Genomic DNA, 9,814 nt, shown 5'->3' on the forward strand with positions numbered 1-9,814 from the left:
CCTCCTTTGTCCCACACCCAGTTCCTGGCATCTGCATATTTCTTTTCATTCTCTTGGTCCTCTGTACTTCTCTCCTGTCTCCCACATATCTGATCCCTGTCCCTCCTTCTGATTTCTATGGTTATTTTGATGCCTGTTTTAAATGGAATTAAAGCATTTTCAATTGGACCTTCCTTCTTGTTAAGCTTCACATGGTTTGTGAGTTGTATCATGGGTATTCTGAACATTTTGGCTAATACTTGCTTATCAATGTGTACATACATGTCTTTGGTTCTAGGTTACCTCACTCAGGATGATATTTTTTTCTAGTTCCAGCTATTTGCCTGCAAAATTCATGATGTCTTTGTTTTTGATAGTTGAATATTATTCTACTGTGTAAATGAACTATATTTTCTGTATCCATTCTTCAGTTGAGGGATGTCTGGGTTGTTTTCAGTTTCTGGCTGTTATGAATAAGGCTGTTACAAACATAGAGCATGTTTCCTGGTGGTATGGTGGAACATTTTTGCTTATATGCCAGTAGTGGTATAGCTGGGTCTTCAGGTAGAACTATTTTCAGTTTTCTGAGGAACTGCCAGATTGATTTCCAGATTGATTGTAGAGGTTTGCAATCCCATCTGCAATGGAGGAGTATTCGTCATTCTCCACATCCTGGACAGCATCTGCAGAGGTTTTGATCTTAGCCTTTCTCTGTGGTATAAGGTGGAATCTCAGGGTTGTTTTGATTTGAGTTTCCCTGATGCCTAAGGACTTTGGACATTTCTTTAAGTGTTTTTTAGGCCGTTTGAGATTCCTCTGTTTAAATGTACCCCATTTTAATTGGGTTATTTGGGTTTTTGGAGTCTAACTTCTTGAGTTCTCTGTATATTTGTATATTAGCCATCTATCAAATGTATGGTTAGTGAAGATCTTTTCCCAATCTGTAGGTTGCTTGTTTTGTCCTTTGCCACAGAAGATAAAAACCTAAGGTTTTTATTTTAAAGAGGTCCCATTTATCAGTGGGATCTTAGACCCTGAGTCATTGCTGTTCTGTTTAGGAAAATTTCTCCTGTGGCAATGTGTTTGTCTTCCCAATTTGTCATCTATTATATTCAGTATATCTGGTTTTCTGTTGCTCTTTATGTTGAGGTCCTTGATCTACCTGGACTTGAGATTTGTGAAGTGTGATATATGGATCAAATTGTAATCTTCTACATGAAAACTGACAGACAAGCACCATTGTTGAAGATGCTATTTTTTGTTTTTTGTTTTGTTTTTTTCCCACTGTATGTTTTGGCTTCTTTGTCAAGAATGATGTGTCTTTAGGCCTTTGGGTTTTTTGTTTGTTTGTTTGTTTGTTTGTTTGTTTGTTTCTGGGTCTTTGATTCTATTCAATTGATTGACTTGCCTATCTCTATATGGATACCAAATGTTTTTGTCTGTTTTTTTTTTTTTTATCACTGTTGCTCTGTAATACAGCTTGAGTGCAGGGTTGGTGATTCCCTGAGAAGTACTTTTATTATTCTGAATAGTTTTGGCTCTCCTGGGTTTTTGGTTGTTCCATATGAAGTTGAGAATTGCTCTTTCCATGACTGTGAAGAATTTTGTTGGAATCTTGATGAGAATTGCATTGAATCTGTAGATTGCTCTTGGTATTTACGATATTTTCACTATCTTGATCCTATCAATCCATGAGCCTGGGAGATTGTTCCATCTTCTGAGGTATTCAATTTCTTCCTACAAGCACTCGAAGTTCCTGTCATTCAATTGCTTGGTTAGAGTTACTCCAAGATAATTTAAATTATTTGTATAAAAGAAGGCTACTGATTTGTTTGAGTTAATTTTATATCAAGCCATTTTCCGAAGTTGTTTATCAAACACTGTATTGGGACTTTTTCTTGTTTTTTTTTTTTTTTTTGCTGTTTGTTGTTTGTTTTGTTGCTGTTTCCTTTCTCTTTCTTTGTTCTTTGTTCATTTATTCTCCCTCACTCTACACGAGTATGAATATAAATATATTAGAATCTGACTTCTTCCCATGGAAGAACATGTGACGCTTGTCTTTTGAGCTCATATTTATACTCAATTTATACTCCTAACAACACTCTCTCCACAATTTGTTGTAACGTTTTTCATGGATGACAACCATTCTAGAATATGTAAGATGGACTCTCTGAATACTGTTTCTTCTTTTATTTTTGAGAATGTGTTATAATGATGTAATTTTTAATTTTTTCCTTTCCTTAAACACTCCCATAAAACACTCCTTGTTATCTTCCATATATGTGTCCTCTTTATTGTTTTACATATATATATATAGTATATACATATACAAATATAACAAAATATATAAATACAAGTTTCTCAGTCTGTATTATATATATATATATATATATATATATACACACACACACACACATATATATATAAACACAACACACATATATTATATATGTTTTATGCTATATAGAAACATATGTAACATATATTACATATAATGCACACACACATATGTTTGTATGCATATGTTTTCAGAGATAATCATTGGATAAACAATTGATACTCTTTTTCAAGGAAGATTTCTCCTACTCACAACATTCCTTAGCTACTTGTAGTGCTTTGTGTAGGTTTAAGGCCTAATGAGATTTCCCCTGTCCATCATTATTAGTCTGGATACTGCTCATCTCAAGGCTTGATGGTGTGAGGAAATGTGGAAAGTTTGACTCTGCTTATTCCATTGAGCCACCTGGTGGGTACTGGCCTTCAGGGAAATGCCTATATACTGCTCAAGGGGTGGAAAAATGCAGTCTGATCTGTGGGAGAGCCAAAGCTGCTATTCCTGGCTTCGGAACCCCAGTTACCACTGGAGAACTGCAAAGAAAATCAGGAACAAAGTATCAGTGTCATGGGTCCCTGGACCTGTGATGAAGCCAGGGCCAAGGTGGTTCTCAGACTCTTGAACATCCAGGCACCACTGGGAGTTGTGGAAGAGGAAAAGGTTAGAACAAAGTTGGGTTGAGGGCTATGGACTGCTTTAAGCTGGGGGTGTGAAGTCGGGGAAGGTAGTTCCACCTCGTCCCAGAGGAGATTGTCTTTAGCTTGGCAGGGGCAGTCTTGAAGTGCAGAGAGGCCTTCTATAGGAGACATAGCTGCAAGGCCTTTTTCCCATGGTGGATGTTGATGAAAGAGACAGTTCATGGTCCTAAACAGTATATTGAGTGTTCATGATAGAAAATAGATGGATAACAAACTCTACCATAAGAACTTCTCAGGGTGGACCTGAGATTAAATTCCTTTTGCAAGGAGGAATCTTTGAAAAGGGAAACTTATTGGCCAAGCCTTCAGGACTTCTATGTACCTCATTAGCATGGAGAACTCTGTTCTGGGCCTATGTGACCAACTTGGGAAGTGTGGTACTTGTTCCAGGTCAGAAATCTGGTAGGGAGCATGGAGTCACCTAAGTCTCAGGTCTGTGCCCCCTGAGTCTCTGGGTCTCAATCCACTCTGTCCACTAAGCTCCCTGGCATGGTTTTACCATCCCACACATATTAGCATACCTATTGTTTTTAGTTTACATTTTCTTAATAGTGAAATATATTGAACAATTTAAAAATATTTCTTGGCCATTTATATCCCTCTTTTGATAATGGATTATTCAGTTTCGTAGCTAGTTGGTATGTTGATTTTTAAATTTATGTTTGTTTAGGTTTTTTTTTAATTATTGGTATATTTTAGATATAAGTTTTATATCTGATATATAGCTTTCAAAAGTTGTCTCCCATTCTGTAGGCTGAATAATAGTTTTAATAGAATCATTTAGTTTCATGAGGTCCTGTTTGCCAATAAACATATTTCCTGAGTTTCTGAAGACCTGTAAGGAGTGCCCTTGTCCTTAACAGTCTTTAACAGGAAGTATTTTCTCTACATTTTACTCCAGTATGTCCATTTTCAGATGTTAAATCGATGTATTTATTGGTTTAGAGTTGATTTTGGTGCAGAGTGAGAGAAATGGCTCCCAGGATTTTTTGCTGCACAGGACTGCCTAGTTTTCTCAGTAGCATTTCCTAAAAAGGTTGCCTTTTTCTCAATCGGTATGTCTTAGCTACTCTTTTATTACAATATAAAACTTGGCCAAGACAACTTTTAAAAGAAAACAGTTAATTGGCACCTTGCTTGAAGTTTCAGAGGGTTGTCAATGACCATCATCACAGAAAACTAGGCAGCAGGAAGGCAAGCAGGCATGCTTGTGTTGGAGAAGTATCTAAATAGCTTACAGCCACATTTCCTGGCAGGAGAGAGAGGGACTCAGCCTAGCATGTGCTTTTTGAAACCTCAAAGCCCATGACCAACAACATACCCCTTCTGAGAAGACCAACCTTTTCAAAAAACTCACTAACTAGAAAACAAATATTAAAATATATGAGCTTATGGGGGAAGCTCTCATTCAAACCACCAGTGTATTTAGAATTTAGAGCATGCTTTATACTGTAGATATGCCCAATTTTATTTTACTTTGTCTTTAAATCAATTGGCAGATAATTAATGGAATTGAGTATAATTGTATGACGTGAATTAAGGTATTTTCCAGAGAAGTATCATATTTTCAGTATTATAAAAACTGGATCAGAGGGTTAAAAAAAAAAAAAAGAACAAGGATCTAAAACTAGAACTTTCTATTAATGTGGAAAGGACAGAGTATGGGATAATGTAGATTAGGAAAGGGTGAATTTCATTTCATTTTAAAATCTGAACTTTGTAAATATAATCAAAGCTCATTCCATGTGTGTACCAATGGAACAAACTTTTTGACTCTTTTGTACATTTTCACCCACAGGGAAAAAATTACATTTTGGTAAAGCTTATTAAGATATTTTCCTCTAATATCAAAAGATGAATTTAGCTAAAATAACTTCATTTTTGTTGGAAAATTCTATCATAATATACTTTACATTCTTGAACTTAAATCCATAGTATGAAAATAAAGAATTATGATATAATATTGTATAGTATTTTTTACATATTAAGTGATACTAAGATCTTTTAAAATGGCATGTTCTGGATTGAATGAGGCAAATAAAATTAAAGGAACATGTAACATGAATAAGATAAAACCAAAAGCATTAATATCATTGAAGAAAACGCTAAGTATAGGAAAAAATCTTATCTTTATTAACTGAATATAAAAATTGAATGGAAAATTGTGGAATTGATAAATATTTAAAACCCTCATGCTAATTAAGAGATTAATGGTTTTTATTATCCATCTCATGAACCTATCTCAGCTAGGAAATCTTTGTTATGATATGTAATTTGATTCTTAAATGAAAATAAATACATTTCACTAAAAAGATATTCACAATTATTGTGAACTCTGTTTTGTTTTAAGTTTAATCTTTTAAACTTGTGGAAGTAAATGTCAGAATAATTACATATTTTAAATTCATTCAGAGTAAATGTTAAAACAGCTGGGGGAAACAACCAGGGTGGGTCATAAAGTCTAAGTTGACTGTATGACCAAAAAAATAATTTTAGATGATAAGTTTTTCTTTTTGTAGTACAAAAATATGGACACTGGATTCAAGATATCATGGTGATTAAATGGAACAGAGAGTGAACAAAGGTCAGTATAAAAGATGTTTTGTCATGAACAATTTTGTCTGAGTACACAAATATACTAACTTCTATAAGATAGCAACTTGTAGTTTCTCTTCTTGTAGATACTCTGATCAGAATACATTTAACTTTGAAACCTAAAAATTTAAATATGCTTTGGGCTTGGAGATACTTTTGAATGGTCAAAATGATAATCCAATTTTATTTTTTTGAAGCATGCCATTAATTCGGAGTTATAAAAGTAATTATATAATTACATAAGGGCTTTCAGATATTAAAATAAGGACAATTTTAAATGACTGAATAAAGAGAAGACAAAATTTCCAGGAGAATTTCTTATAGAAATAATTTTAATGCTTGACGCTTTAATGTAAAATCAAACATGCACATTAGTATTAAGTGAAACTCTTATTATAAAAGAGACAGTATAATTTGTATTATCAAAAGTTATTTTTCATGTATTATATAATGTCAGGAGGAAAAGAATTATTTATATAAATCTTCATGATTTAGGAACACAAATGGAAAGAAATTATGTCTCTGGTTGCTTTGGAAAGCTAACATATATACATAATTACAATTTTTAGTCTCTTGGGAGTATTACTCTCCTGCAAATAAAATATGCAAATGGACTTTGATTCAATCATTTTTTTTAATAATTACTTTGCCGTTGCTATGATGAAATATCATGACTAAAAGTAGTTATGGAAGAAAGAGTTTATTTTGCTTAGCAGATCCACAGAGAAAAGAGAACATCATAGCAGGTATGCCTACAGGAGCAGAAAGATGACATTTTGAATCACAGAAAAAAAGCAGAGAGATGAAATTTCATGTGCCATAAGGGTTTAGACTTTCAAACTATCGAACTTCACTCACATGAGAAAAATGACATGGGGCAGAGCAATTTTAAAATTCATATTCTTCATTTTAAAACAAATGCTTGCATGCAAATATATCCAAACAAATTCCCATTGATAAATATGACATTATATTGAGGTGTACTGCCTAATCTATTTGATATTTTAATTATTTATGTTTGTGTACCCTAAAGACAGAGAGTAGCACAGCAATGTTTTTACTAGTTCATTTTACCAACAATATTTCTTTCAGACGGGTTTCTGGAGAAACCTCTAAGACTTTCTTCTGTCTGATTTTCTATTTTTCTGTGAAAATTACTTTCTGTACATTTTCTCATGGCTTTAAGATTTTTATGTCTAATAAATTATAAAATGAAGAAAGTATTTCCTATTGTATATTTTGTAAAGGGAGAGATTGGAAGTAGCAATAGAAAATATATTAAAATGGAAATCTGAGTAGTTCTCCAAGTCTCTGCAAAGAAATCCTGAAAATGATAATGGAATTTGGAAAACTAATATTGGATTTGGTGATTGTACTTTTCTGTCTTTTATGTGAGTAGCTGCGATATGTATGGAGAAGATAGACTATGTAGATTAATACTGAGGAATTTTGACAAAATGTTATTTAAAATGCCATTTTTACGGGCAGTAATTTTTAAAAACATTTGCAGCTGGAGAATTGTTGCTATCAGATTGATAGACAAAAAACGGGAAACACATTCACAATACAGGTATTTCTGCTTTCTGTCAACATCAGGAATGAAGAAACGCCAGCATGGTGGTGTACAGCACACTCTTTAATATCGCTCAGCACACAATATGAGCCAGTGTGCAAGCTCTGAATATATGGGAAAATAAATGAAAAGGAAAGTCAATGAAAACATTAGAAAGTTTACTGACTCGGAGGAACCATCAAATAAACCAACCTGGAAGGTCATCCAAAAAAATAAAAAGTAGTAGTTTTCAAAATGTTAAAAACATATATACAAAGAAATCTAAGAAATACTGCACATTAGATAGATGTGGGAGATGTTATCAAGATTATCAAATACACATTTCTCTGACAATAAAGAGGAATCAGTGAGCACTAATGTAATTAAATCAGTTTCCTTAATTAGCAATATTGTATCACAGTTACGTTCTTTGTTCTTATAAATAAGCCACAGTTATATAATATTAAAATTTAGAGGAGGCTTGTTAAAGATATATTAATCTCAGTAAGCTTTATGCAAATTGATAATTATTTAAAATATATTAGAACATTTTAAAATTAATGTTAAAATTAATAAATTTAAAGAATCAATAGATACAAATGAATTATTTGTTAAATATATAATGTAAATATTTGTGATACATCCACTGTAATTTATACATGACTTGAAATATTGTCTTATGAAATCAAAATATTGAAGTTCTCATGAATTATATAAGGCCTATCAGCATCCTATCCCCCACTGTAGATAGGTATGTATGATAGTCTATTGTGTATATTATTAGTAACAATGTGTTTTATGAAATTTAGTCTACAGAAATATCTCACACAATTGATATATTAGGTATGGCTTTCATGGTATACAAAGGTGCTATTCCAGCTAACAAGAGAAAAAAATGGAATTAACATTCCTACTGCGTGGTAAGTGATATAATCCACAAAAATGATTCCATGGTATGATATTTTCAAGGGGGAAATAGTACCATCTATATCACAGGTGTAATCAGCAAACATTTAATTAGATTTAATGTCTGAATCCATTAAATTAATGGAATAATGGGAGAAATTACATTCTGGCTACTATAACTCTAGACAACTACCCTTGGCTATTGAGGCTTTGGCTTCTAAAGTAAAACACATTACGAACACATTTCCAAGCCTGCATAATGACTAACTGTACTTTAAATATTTATTCTTATACCCACGGATAGCTGTAGCTCTCACCTGCTGGGGACCAGACCCAGTGATGGCCAGGTCCTGCAGAGGAGATAAGGAGAGCAAAGAACTGAGCCAGGCATGATGGGTAGAGGTGTGTTGGGTGGGTGGAGGCAGTGGGATCTTGCAGCCTGACTGACTGGCAGTCTGAGTGCTTTTTTATTTATTCAGAACTCAGTTGGCAAGGAAAGATTTATGTTGTTTCAAAACATAGATCGTATTATTTTTGTCCACTTCCTCTTGATCATGAGTTTAGTCATCTGTGATAAACAGTGAGAGAACAGAGTTATCTTTTACAATTATTTTGCTTCATCTTCCCCACAACCCAATATTTAAGAATCTAGAGGCATACTTTACCGAAGCATGACTGCTCTTTCTCAGGCTGGTAGCTCTTATAGTTTTAAGGGCGCTAAACTGAAAGAAAATCTCCAAACCAGCCTGGGCAGATTGTCATTTTCTGAGTATATATTATTAACTCTTAATGGTCAGAGTGCCAGTAACCATTATACCCAAGAAAAATCTTCAGCCCAAAGCTACTGCAGTTATAACTCAATTTACACCATGATAGAATTTTATGGTTTTTTTTTTATCTTTGTGAAATTATTTGTATGTCTACTCTTGGAACTCTTTGTTCCATGGTCATACAACATCAGAGTGACTCAGTAAGGGCTAACTTTTCTTTCTTTTTTTATTATTTCAGACCTTTTATTAACAAAGGGCTAACCTTTCTATAAGAGGGGTTCCTAATCCTTTACTCTTTTATCATTTATTAACATCAATATTTTTCCCTCAATATAAGCCCCTGGGTAGGACAGAGATAACTTCTCCACACATAAATAGACTTCCATTTCATATATGTTCCACATTTTTAATCGAAGGTCCTTTAGGTTGATTCCAGTTCTTACCTATTGTGAATAGAGCGGCATTAAACACAGCTGAGTAACTATCTGTAGTAAGATATTGAGTCTTTCAGGTATATACCATGGAGACATCTAGCTGGGTCATTTGGCAGATTTACTTTTATCATTTTGACAATTTGAATACACTGATTTCCATAGTCACTGCACCGATATACAATCCAGAGAGATGGGCATAGAAAGTTAATGTCATACATGCTATGAATGGAAAATGGGGTGAGCTTTAATGGAGGGATAAGAAGAAAGGATAATTAAAGGGAGATGGAGAAAATGGGAGATAAGTAACATTAAAGTTTGAAAATGTACAAGGAAATACTTATAATCTTAGATAAAATGGTATATAATATATAAATATACATTATATTTATAATACATATTAAATGGAGTTATGCCCCATGAGGTGATAATGCTTCCCTCAAAAGCCATAGCCTATTTATTAAAGACTCCAGTTCAGGAGTCTCCATTTGAGTTGTTTGTCACTAGAGTCCAGGTGACTCAGACAACAATAGAATCTGTTGCACTTG

General features: G+C 33.5%; 1 long non-coding RNA gene across 1 annotated transcript in view; it reads left to right on the plus strand.

Annotated features, from left to right (window-relative positions):
- The window catches only part of LOC147001246 (uncharacterized), a 56,695-nt gene extending 51,098 nt beyond the window's left edge, over positions 1-5,597 (plus strand). The window contains exon 3 of the long non-coding RNA XR_015045123.1: positions 5,532-5,597. This is a non-coding gene — a long non-coding RNA (uncharacterized LOC147001246). The remainder of the gene's footprint in view (positions 1-5,531) is intronic.
- Positions 5,598-9,814: the final 4,217 nt, after the last annotated feature.

This window comes from Mus caroli, unplaced genomic scaffold, assembly GCF_978045245.1.
Source record: "Mus caroli unplaced genomic scaffold, Mus_caroli_1 scaffold_14, whole genome shotgun sequence".
In the NCBI taxonomy this organism is placed as follows: domain Eukaryota; kingdom Metazoa; phylum Chordata; class Mammalia; order Rodentia; family Muridae; genus Mus; species Mus caroli.